At 44.3% G+C, this 10,905-nt stretch overlaps 1 protein-coding gene across 7 annotated transcripts in view; it reads left to right on the top strand.

Moving 5' to 3' along the window:
- Nucleotides 1–5,437: 5,437 nt before the first annotated feature.
- The window catches only part of UBAP2 (ubiquitin associated protein 2), a 119,721-nt gene continuing 114,253 nt past the window's right edge, over nucleotides 5,438–10,905 (top strand). Inside the window, exons 1-2 of one of the 7 annotated variants that reach the window (XM_055578835.1) lie at nucleotides 5,863–6,142; nucleotides 10,724–10,841. The gene's annotated coding sequence lies outside the window, so the exon portion shown is untranslated. The other 6 variants (XM_055578830.1, XM_055578832.1, XM_055578828.1 and 3 more) reach the window with 6 other exon arrangements.

Raw genomic sequence — 10,905 nt, 5'->3', positions numbered from 1 at the left:
AGCCCGGCATTTTGTATGATGTACTCTGAATATAAGTTAAATAAGTAGCCGTAGACAGTACATAAATGGTTAAGCATGGTTGAGCTTCATTAGAACTTAATGAACACTGCAATTTGAATTTAAGTTCTGTGTGTTGTGAAATATTTCTAACCCATTAAAAAATGTAAAAACAATTCTTAGCTAGTAAATTGTAGAAAACAGGAGGTGGGCTGGACTTGGCACACAAGCTGTAGTTTGCTGACCCTTGTTCTGAAATCCAGGCGTTCTTGGATTCCTCTAGAACTCATGCCTTTACCACTGACTAGAGCTATATAGGTACTGGTGTAACCCAAGTTTTTCCTGATATTAATAGTGCCTTACAATTTTTATGGTCCAATTATTTTGGGGACTTTCATAGGCAGTATCTGATATGAACCTGACAATGCCTTATAAAGTTAGCAGAATTTAGCTCCTTTATATAGATGAAAGAATAAGTTTAGAAAGGTCAAGTTATCAGTTAGTAGAGTTAGGAAGGAACTGGACTGTTAGAGAAATGAGACACAACAGTGTTACCAAGGAGTTGTTTTTTTTCCTAAATAAATCATTTTATTTATTTACGGCTGTGCTGGGTCTTCATTGCTGTATATCAGCTTTTCTCTAGTTGCAGTGAGTGGAGGCTACTCTCTAGTTGTGGTGTGTGGGCTTCTCATTGCAGTGGCTTGTCTTGTGGAGCACAGTCTCTAGAGCTTGCGGGCTTCAGTAGCTGCTGTTCCCAGGCTCTAGAGCAAGGCTCAGTAGTTGGCACTTGGGCTTAGTTACTTCATGATGTGGGATATTCCTGGACCAGAGATCGAACCCATATCTCCTGCATTGGCAGGCGGAAACTTTACCACTGAGCCTCCAAGGAAGCCCCACCAAGGAGTCTTTTTGGCTATTCCACACAGGTCTCACACAGACTCATTCACACATTAACTGTTTGTTTACTATTTTCAAAGGTCAGCGTGCCCACAGCTGGTTCTGGGCATAAACATACTTCAGAAACTGATGGTATATTCCAAATTGTCATTGTCACTGTACTAATTTTCAGCCAAACAAAACAACATATGGTCTTCCAGTTAATAACACATTCACACCTCTGGAAGAAAAATCATGAGAAGACAAATTTTAATTCTAGCTTGTTGGTGAGTTGGGAATTTCGGGGTATCTTTATGAATAGTAAGGCATGGAGCACTCATCTCTATCTGCCAAATGCAGATCTGCCAAAGGGACCAGAATGTCCTATATATGGGTCTGGTCACCGTCTTCCCTGCATGATGTATATTTTTGCTTAAGATTCTTTTTAAGATTCTATACAGACCATTCTTCCTGAGTTATCACATTCTTCATCCAGGGTATAATACATTTGATTATGATCATTTATTTTACTGTAAGTGAATAATTCAATTTGAAGTGTGATTAGCTTTATCTATATTGTGAAAATCCTTTATGAGCCTATAATTTACCGTAAATAAGTAGATTAGACTTGAAAAGTGATTCATTTTTGTCTAGATTATGAAAATCCTTTGAAATTTATACACATTGATTCAACCTTCCTAAATGTGAGCTACCAGTTACTGATTTTTTTCTGAGATGGGCCTTATTTCAGAATGACTAATTTCACTCACCTACCTTAGCTACACACTTAAAAACCCAGGCTTCTGAGAATTTCTCCAGTGTATTTTCTATCACATTAAAATGCTCTCACTTCAGTCCAGCCAAGAGCACTTAAACAAAAGCTAATGAAAGGGATGGTGGTGTGAAATTAGTTTCAATTTCTCAGTCAGGCTGGGTAGAAAAAGGTGGTGGTGATATCCCTCAGGAGAGATTATTTTCAGAGGATAGTTCTATTGCATTCAGGTGGTAGGAACTATAATCAGAGGGGATTTAGGACTTCGATGCCCTTAGTTTTCAGAGAAGGCCATGGTACCCCACTCCAGTACTCTTGCCTGGAAAATCCCATGGACGGAGGAGCCTGGTAGGCTGCAGTCCATAGGGTTGCTAGGAGTTGGACACGACTGAGCGACTTCACTTTCACTTTTCACTTTCATGCACTGGAGAAGGAAATGGCAACCCACTCCAGTGTTCTTGCCTGGAGAATCCCAGGGACGGGGGAGCCTGCTGCGCTGCCATCTCTGGGGTCGCAGAGTCGGACACGACTGAAGCAACTTAGCAGCAGCAGCAGCAGCCTTTAGTTTTCCCCCTTATTCTAAGTCTTAGGTAGGACTTCTTCCTTGATAATTTAGTGAAAGCACCCAGTGCAGTATGCCTGGAATAGAAAAACAGACATTTAAAATATAATAACAAGAGATAATTGAGGCCTGGAGAGGTAACATAGCTTGTACAAGCTAACACATGGTCTCTGGTTTCTCTTTTCTTAAAAGTTAGTCTTCAATTAAAACCAGTACTTTCTCCATGTAGAAATGAAAACATTACAGATTAGATTATAGTCTCTTTCAACTAGCACTCTCAATCACAAACCTCTTCCCACTTCTCAGAGACAGCTGTTACCAGGTTTGTCCACATCCTTTTGGAAGAGCTTTCTTGGGCTCTTTCCATTGTCTTTGCCTCTCGAGGGTGGTTTTCGTCTTTGACTCTCCCACACATTTCTATACAGCAGAAATACAAAAAAGAGGAAGACTGAATTGCCCAGACACAACCCTAGCTCAGTGTCAAAAGAGAGATAAGACACATCTACACATGAATGGTCATGATAATAAGTTCTGTTTGTTAAAGGGACAGGCTGAGTATTCTTTGATCAATTCAGATGAATAACAAAGGCTTCCCTGGAGCTGAGTGGGACAAGGTTTCAAGTGTTTTTCAAGTAATTTAATCTACAGCTAAGAAAGGCAATGTCAAAGAATGCTCAAATTACCATACAATTGCACTCATCTCACACGCTAGCAAAGTAATGTTCAAAATTCTCCAAGCCAGGCTTCAACAGTACATGAACCGTGAACTTCCAGATGTTCAAGCTGGATTTAGAAAAGGCAGAGGAATCAGAGATCAAATTGCCAACATCCGCTGGATCATCGAAAAAGCAAGAGTTCCAGAAAAACATCTGCTTTACTGTCTATGCCAAAGTCTTTGACTGTGTGGACCACAACAAACTGCGGAAAATTTTTCAAGAGATCGGAATACCAGACCACCTTACCTGCCTCCTGAGAAATCTGTATGCATATCAAGTAGCAACAGTTAGAACTGGACATGGAACAACAGACTGGTTCCAAATCGTGAAAGGAGTATGTCAAAGCTGTATATTGTCACCCTGCTTATTTAATTTATATGCAGAATATATCATGAGAAATGCTGGACTGGATGAAGCATAAACTGGAATCAAGATTGCCAGGATAAATATCAATAACCTCAGATATACAGATGACACAACCCTTATGGCAGAAAGTGAAGAACTAAAGAGGCCTCTTGATGAAAGTGAAAGAGGGGAGTGAAAAAGTTGGCTTAAAATTCAACATTCAAAAAACTAAGATCATGGTCCCATCACTTCATGGCAAATAGATGGGGAAACAATGGAAACAGCAACAGATTTTATTTTGGGGGGCTCCAAAATCACTGCAGATGGTGACTGCAGCCATGAAATTAAAATATGCTTGCTCCTTGGAAGAAAAACTATAACCAACCTAGACAGCATATTAAAAAGCAGAGATATTACTTTGCCAACAAAGGTCTGTCTAGTCAAAGCAATGGTTTTTCCAGTAGTCATGTATGGATGTGAGAGATGGACTGTAAAGAAAGCTGAGCGCCGAAGAATTGATGCTTTTGAACAGTGGTGTGTTGGAGAAGACTGGAGAGCCCCTTGGACTGCAAGGAGATCCGACCAGTCAATCCTAAAGGAAATCAGTCCTGAATATTCACTGGAAGGACTGAGGCTGAAGCTGAAATTCCAGTACTTTGGCCACATGATGCGAAGAAATGACTCACTGGAAAAGACCCTGATGCTGGGCAAGATTGAAGGCAGGAGGAGAAGGGAAGAACAGAGGATGAGATGGTTGGATGGCATCACTGACTCAATGGACATCAGTAAGCTCCGGAAGTTGGTGATGGACAGGGAAGCCTGGCATGCTGCAGTCCATGGGATCACAAAGAGTCGAACATGAATGAGCAACTGAAATGAACTGAGTCTATTAGTAACTAACAAGTTAGTAATCAGCAAAGTATCCTACGCAAATATCACTTTATGCTTCACTCCCTTTTCACCTTTATTAAACCTGTTGTGTCCAAAGGGTATACAAGGTGTGAAAATGATTACCAATATTTATTGAGGGATTGCGTGCATGCTAAATCGCTTCCGTCTTGTCCGACTCTTACTACTCTGTGCCGAAGTGGTACTTCACGTAATCTCATTTAATTTCACAAGCAGGTGAAATGTTGTCACAAAGTAATGCTGGAATTGCGGTGAGGCCTGCTGGGCTCCAAACTCCGTGTGTCTAACCAGTTTCGGATATGCCTGTGAGGATCCAATAGGCCGGCAAAAGAGAAAACACTAAAAACCACTGTGCCATAATTATGACCCACTACATTACTTTGCCAACAAAGGTTCGTCTAGTCAAGGCTATGGTTTTTCCTGTGGTCATGTATGGATGTGAGAGTTGGACTGTGAAGAAGGCTGAGCGCCGAAGAATTGATGCTTTTGAACTGTGGTGTTGGAGAAGACTCTTGCGAGTCCCTTGGACTGCAAGGTGATCCAACCAGTCCATTGTGAAGGAGATCAGCCTTGGGATTTCTTTGGAAGGAATGATGCTAAAGCTGAAACTCCAGTACTTTGGCCACCTCATGCGAAGAGTTGACTCATTGGAAAAGACTCTGATGCTGGGAGGGATTGGGGGCAGGAGGAAAAGGGGACGACAGAGGATGAGATGGCTGGATGGCATCACTGACTCGATAGACGTGAGTCTGAGTGAACTCCGGGAGTTGGTGATGGACAGGGAGGCCTGGGGTGCTGCGATTCATGGGGTCGCAAAGAGTCGGACACGACTGAGCATCTGATCTGATCTGTCTTCTTCACGTGTGATTCGTAGAGTTAAAACAGGTGAGGTCATTTTGAGAGGCAGGTTATCCATTGTTTGGAGATAGAAAACTTGGATTTGGGTCAGTGCAGCTGGGAAACTGAATTCTTTCTCTACGCTTAAAACCCGGACAATTCCTGCCTCAAAGGGTTGATTCTATGACTTAATAAATGAAGTTGTATGACTACCGACAACGAGTAGGCTTTTCAACAAATGCTGGTCTTTTCAGGCAGAAGAGGCTTGGGAATGCAGAATTCAAGCCCGCATTGAACAGGACAGAACCTGCGAGGTCCGTCCGCCCCGTGGAGGTGCTTCCTGAATCCCGCCGGGCGCAGCGGCTACCTTTGCGAGCCGTTGGCGTTTTCCCGCGCAGAGGGCGGGGCGGAGCGCGAGCCCGGGAACGTGTTCGCAGAACCCCACGCCTCGCCGGAACTACATCTCCCAGGAGGAGGGACACTCAGCCACCTGGCAGGCGGCGCCCACTGTTAGTAGTCTCAGGTGGTAGCCCTGTCAACTTTCCGCCTTGGCCTTCCCTCGTACCGAAGTCACAGGCGCACCATCTAACGAACTCAGGAGGGAAAGGATGTGGTGGTGGGTGCCTTTGCTGTACAGCAGTTTGGGAGTCGTAGTCCCCTCGCACAAGGTTTGGGAGGCTGGGTTTGTCTTGAGTGGTCGGACCACATCACGTGATGACGGAAAGGCGGCCGTAGGCAGTGGAGCGACCTGTGGTGCCTTGTGTGGTCATCACACAGCGACGACGAGCTGTTCTTGGACGCGGTGGGTAGTACGTCTCTGAGAACTCCCGAGTTCGAGAAACTGCATAAAATCTCCCTCGTTGACTCCATCTGCGTGCCTTCCCTTGACCCGCAGCTGTTGGCCTCTCGGGGTGGGAGTTGGGTGGCTACAGGAAACAACGCGCTCCGTAGGCGGGTTGATGAGCCGCGCGGCGAGCTACGTGTGTTGGCTCCTCCTTCGGCCGTGACGCGGAGTCACGTGACGGGCCGGGCCGCCTCTGCCGCCGCCGCCGCTTTGTAAGAGGCACATTGGCAGGTAACGAGCGGCGGCGGCGGCGGCGGGTCCCGAGTCCAGCGAGAGCAGCAGCGGTAATTGGCACCTTCTCTCTCTCCTTCCCCGTTCCAGCTCCTTGACCGCTACAGCTTGCGCTCAGTAGACCATGGTTCAGCTCTTCTTTCCTCCAGCGCCCTTCCTACTGCCCCAGCGTCCACCCTGATGTTGGGCCGAGCTTCCTTCGCCGGTTTCGTGCGTCCTCAGTTTGCCCAGGCCTGGGTGCTGTCCTTCCTCTCCACCGCTGGTTGTCCTGCGCTCCTTTCTGCCTACCCCTTCCTTGTCAGCCCAGCCCCACCCAGCCCCAGGGGGCGCCTGCCCCTCCCCCCCTCGGGTTTCTGTCCTGGAGGGTGTGGTTTTTCTCTCCCACCGTTGTCCCTTCCAGCCTGTCCGCTCGAGCTCCCGCGCCACGCTGTCAATGACCACCTTTCCGCGTTCACGCCTGTCGCTAGTCCTGGAACTGGACATCTCAGAGCCCAACTTCTGTACTCTCTAGGCTTTCCTGGCAGCCCGGAGGCATAGTTCAGTTCTACTTCTCCTCCTCATTCTGGAAGGCTTTGGTGCCAGAGTCTTGGGATTCAGTTTTCCTCTTCGGTCCTAGTTCCTGTAGGCTGGCTGTGTCACGGTTGTTCTTTAGTGTGTAGGTTTGAGAGGGGTTTTGTAAACTAAAACGCTCTCTTTTATTTTATTCCAAATCTTATTCTTTTCATTGGTGCATTGCATCTCAGTTTTCTTTGCCGCTGAATCACTTTTCCCACTCGGCATTCCCACCTTTTCCCCTGGGTTTTCAATCTGATTAGTTGTCCAGGTATCTCAGGTACCATCACTGTTCTCACCACTCTGATCTCTTCCTTGTTGTCTCTAGGAGTTAGTTGATTCCATCATCATTCCTTTTATTTCCTGTTTGACCTAATCCTGCAGTTCACTTCCACCTCTGTTGGATATTGTTTCTGCGTGTTTTCAAGGTGTCTCCGCCAGTATTTAGGCTTGCTGTGTTCTGCCCTTGTGTGCCGTAACAATTGAGAACTTTTAAAGGTCTTCACAGGGTACCTAAAGATCATCTTTTATTTGAAGGGCATATAATTCACTTTTTGAGTGAGCCCAATTACTGTATATTTTCTCTTTGATTATGATAGTACTTTTAAAATCAAAAGTGTCAGTAATCAGTGTGTTCCTCACTTTTCCGTTATGAGTTGTACATTCATAATTTTTAGTTGTAGTTTAGTTTGTCTAATAAAAGTGGAAGGAAAGTGAATGTAATCCTAAGGATTGGGTGACTCTTGGGGCGGGATCTGTCTGTCTCAGGAAAGGGAATAAATTCACTCGCTGGAGATGAAGGGTCTTCCCATACCCCAGCATCTCTTCAGAGCCCTTGGCTAGGACTGCCCTCTCATTGCGTGGCTTATCCAGGCAAAAGTGATTAGTTTCTCCTACACTACTTTTCTGCTTGCTTCCAGTGTGTTCCTCCTGAGTTTGTCTCCTTAAGGCTAGTTCACACGTGTGGTGAGATTTTTTTCCTCCACTCCTGTCCTCCTTGTTTCCCACAGCTCTGATTTCCTCTGTCTGCTTCCTTGTTTCTGACCTTCAGTAATTAAGAAAACGATTGAAAGAAGGGAGGTTTTTGTTATGATTGAAATATGACTGGAAGTGGTGGCATGGGAATGAGGCCATGGGAAAGGTTTGTGGTAATTGCCCCTCCTGCCTGTTTCCTGCTGCTCTGGTTTCCTCTGGCCTCTCTCTCTATATGTGGGCTGGACCAGCTCTCAGAGAGCTGCCTTCAGAACTGGGCTAGAACAGCGGTAACACCTCTGCTTCCCTTTCCTGGTAACTGGTCAGCCTGTGCACTGCTCATCAGTGGTGTCTCTTGGTATTAACCTGAGTGACTTGTATTGTTTGGTGAGAAATGGTAGGAGAACCAGGAGGAGGATGGGTTTATTTCAGGATTTGTGTTTTGACAGAAACTGGTTGCTAACTCGGCTCCCATGAGTATAAACTGCATATAGAGAGTATAAACCAGTCTTGAAGGTTTGAACTGGTCTGAAGTGAAGCCTGTACTTTTGAAGTGTTGATTCCCCAGTCCTCTTTAAAAATGAAAACTTACTGTTAAGATTTTATTGTTGTCATAAGAAACTTTTTGTGGGGTGTGTAAGTGCATTATAAAGGATTAATGCCTGCTCAGAAGAAGTGGTCTGCATGATTTCACAGGTTGTGAAGTTCCTTTGGTTTTATTTTTAAAAATTTATTTATTTGGTTTTGATGGGTCTTTATTGCTGCGTGAGAGCTTTCTCTTGTTGGGGTGAGCGGTGGCTTCTCTTGTTGTGGAGCACAGGCTCTAGGGTGCACAGGCTTTGATAATACTGGCACACAGGCTTAGTTGCCCTGTGGCATGCAGGATCAAACCTGATCCAGGGATCACACTTGTGTCCCCTGCATTGACAGTCAGATTCTTAACCACTGACCAATAAGGAAAAAGTCCTCCTTTGATTTGAAACAAACCTATCTTTTATTTCTTCTTGTGAGGCAGCTATAAGTCAGCAATGATCAGTTAGCTCTTAGTTGTTAACTTGAGTATATGCAGTGTCCTTTAAAAGCTAAGTAGTATGGCACTGGTGCTGTTTGACTAGTGAGAAGGTGGATCTCTGATAGAGCTTAGAAACCGTTGTTTTCTCTTTTCTCTTTTCCCCAGAAGGAGAGTGGGAATATAACTTGAAGTAAGGTAAAGAGAGGGAATATCACCGTATAAACCTGTGGTAGGTTTTGAAATATTTTTGACCAATTATTGAGAGTCCCTTGGGCTGCAGGAAGATCCAGCCCATCAATTTTAAAGGAAATCAGTCCTGAATATTTATTGGAAGGACTGATGCTGAAGTCAAGCTCCAATACTTTGGCTATCTGATGCAAAGGACTGACTCATTGGCAAAGACCCTGATGCTGGGAAAGATTGAAGGAGGGAGGAGAAGGGGACGACAGAGGATGAGATGGTTGGATGGCATTACCGAGTTTGGTTTGCTCAAACATGAGTTTGAGCAAGCTCCGGGAGCTGGTGATGGACAAGGAAGCCTGGCGTGCTGCAGTCCGTGGGGTCTCAAAGAGTCAGACACGATTGAGCGACTAAACTGAACTGATCAAGTGGACTCCTTTTTTTAAGTCCAAGAATCAAATTAGTTGGTTTTGTTTTGACAATTATAATGTCAACTATGTATGCTGAAATTTCCTACTTTTAAAAATTTTATTTTTTTGGCCATGTTGAGTGGCGTGTGGGATCTTAAGTTTCTCCACCAGGGATTGAACCCATGCCCCCTACAGTGGAAGTGCAGTCTTAATCATTGGACTGTCAGGGAAGTCCCTCTCCTACTCTTTGTATATTTTCCTGACAGTGTTTTTCTCAAAGATGCTTGTTCTGTACTTTTAAAAGTTATTTTAGTTTTGAAATTTCTTGGCCTAGGTTTTGAAGAACAGGCTTGTGAAATTCTGGCTGACATAGCATGTGTATTATAGTGTGTTTCAGTTTTCAGAAAACTCATTTTCATACTGGAGTTATGAGCTCAATTAAATTGAAACCCAGTTCACTGTTTGGAATTAATTTATGAAACGAGGCTTGGACCAAGGGGTAGGTGTTTCATTTAAGACTAGGCAATGCTCTACTTTTAAAGGGTGTTAGCAATGCGTTGTTTTTTTTTTTTTTTCATTTGGAACTCTAAAAATAATAGAACATATGTTTGATTAGATTGAACTCTGATTATTTTCAAGGATTTGTAGAGGAGAGAATTTTATTTGGATTTAGACTTGTTGCTATACCTTCATTTCTTTTGTTATTAACTTTTTATGTAAGTTGTCACATAGGAGCTTACTCATTTTAAGTTATGCTATACATACATAATCCACTAATACTTGATTTGTATGTCCACGTCGTGATATCTGGGGTGTTAGTTCCCTGACCAGGGACCAAACCCATGCCTTCTGCAGTGGAATTGTGGAGTCCTAACCACTGGACTGCCAGGGAGTTCCCCCAATACTTTAATGCTTTGTTCTTTACTCAAAAATTTTTACATGTCACAAAAGAAAGAAAAGAAAGAAAAAGAAGTTGCCCAGTTGTATCCGACTCTTTGCGAACCCATGGACTGTAGCTGACCAGGCCCCTCTGGTCATGGGATTTTCCAGACAAGAGTACTGGAGTGGGTTGCCATGTCTCAATCTTCTCATCAAATCAGCTCTAGGTATACCTGTGGAGACTTTGAGAAGCTCAGCGTTCCTTCTTGCTATTAATGTCTTTCTCCCTCTTTGTCTTCTTGAATTCTTTCCATTCCTGTCCTCCTGTTTTCCTCTTCTTTCTCTTTCCCTTGTTTTCTCTCTCTTTTTTGCCTTCTGTTCCTTCAGCCACATACAAAAATACTCAACACGCAAGTCTCAGCTGAGGAGGTTGTATTCCTTCTGACTCTTATTTGCCACCATAACATTGCTGCTTCCTAAGCAAGCAGATGAAGACTTGAAATGTCTTTGCAGTCTCACGGGCTTGGGGAAGGTGTATAGTGCTGTCTGTATTGTACATGTCTACTCAGCTGGAATGTGTGTGGTTTGGAAGGTGGGATTTTTCATTTGATAATAATGTTTGTTGTCAGATCATAAACAAGAGAATGCTGCTGCTGCTGCTGCTGCTACGTCGCTTTAGTCGTGTCCGACTCTGTGCAACCCCATAGACGGCAGCCCACCAGACTTCCCGTCCCTGGGATTCTCCAGGCAAGAACACTGGAGTGGTTGCCATTTCCTTCTCCAATGCATGAAAGTGAAAAGTGAAAGTGAA

This window comes from Bubalus kerabau, chromosome 4 (assembly GCF_029407905.1).
Source record: "Bubalus kerabau isolate K-KA32 ecotype Philippines breed swamp buffalo chromosome 4, PCC_UOA_SB_1v2, whole genome shotgun sequence".
Lineage (NCBI taxonomy): Eukaryota > Metazoa > Chordata > Mammalia > Artiodactyla > Bovidae > Bubalus > Bubalus kerabau.
Note: the sequence above shows the minus strand (reverse complement) of the source record. Positions and strands in the feature narration are given on the sequence as shown.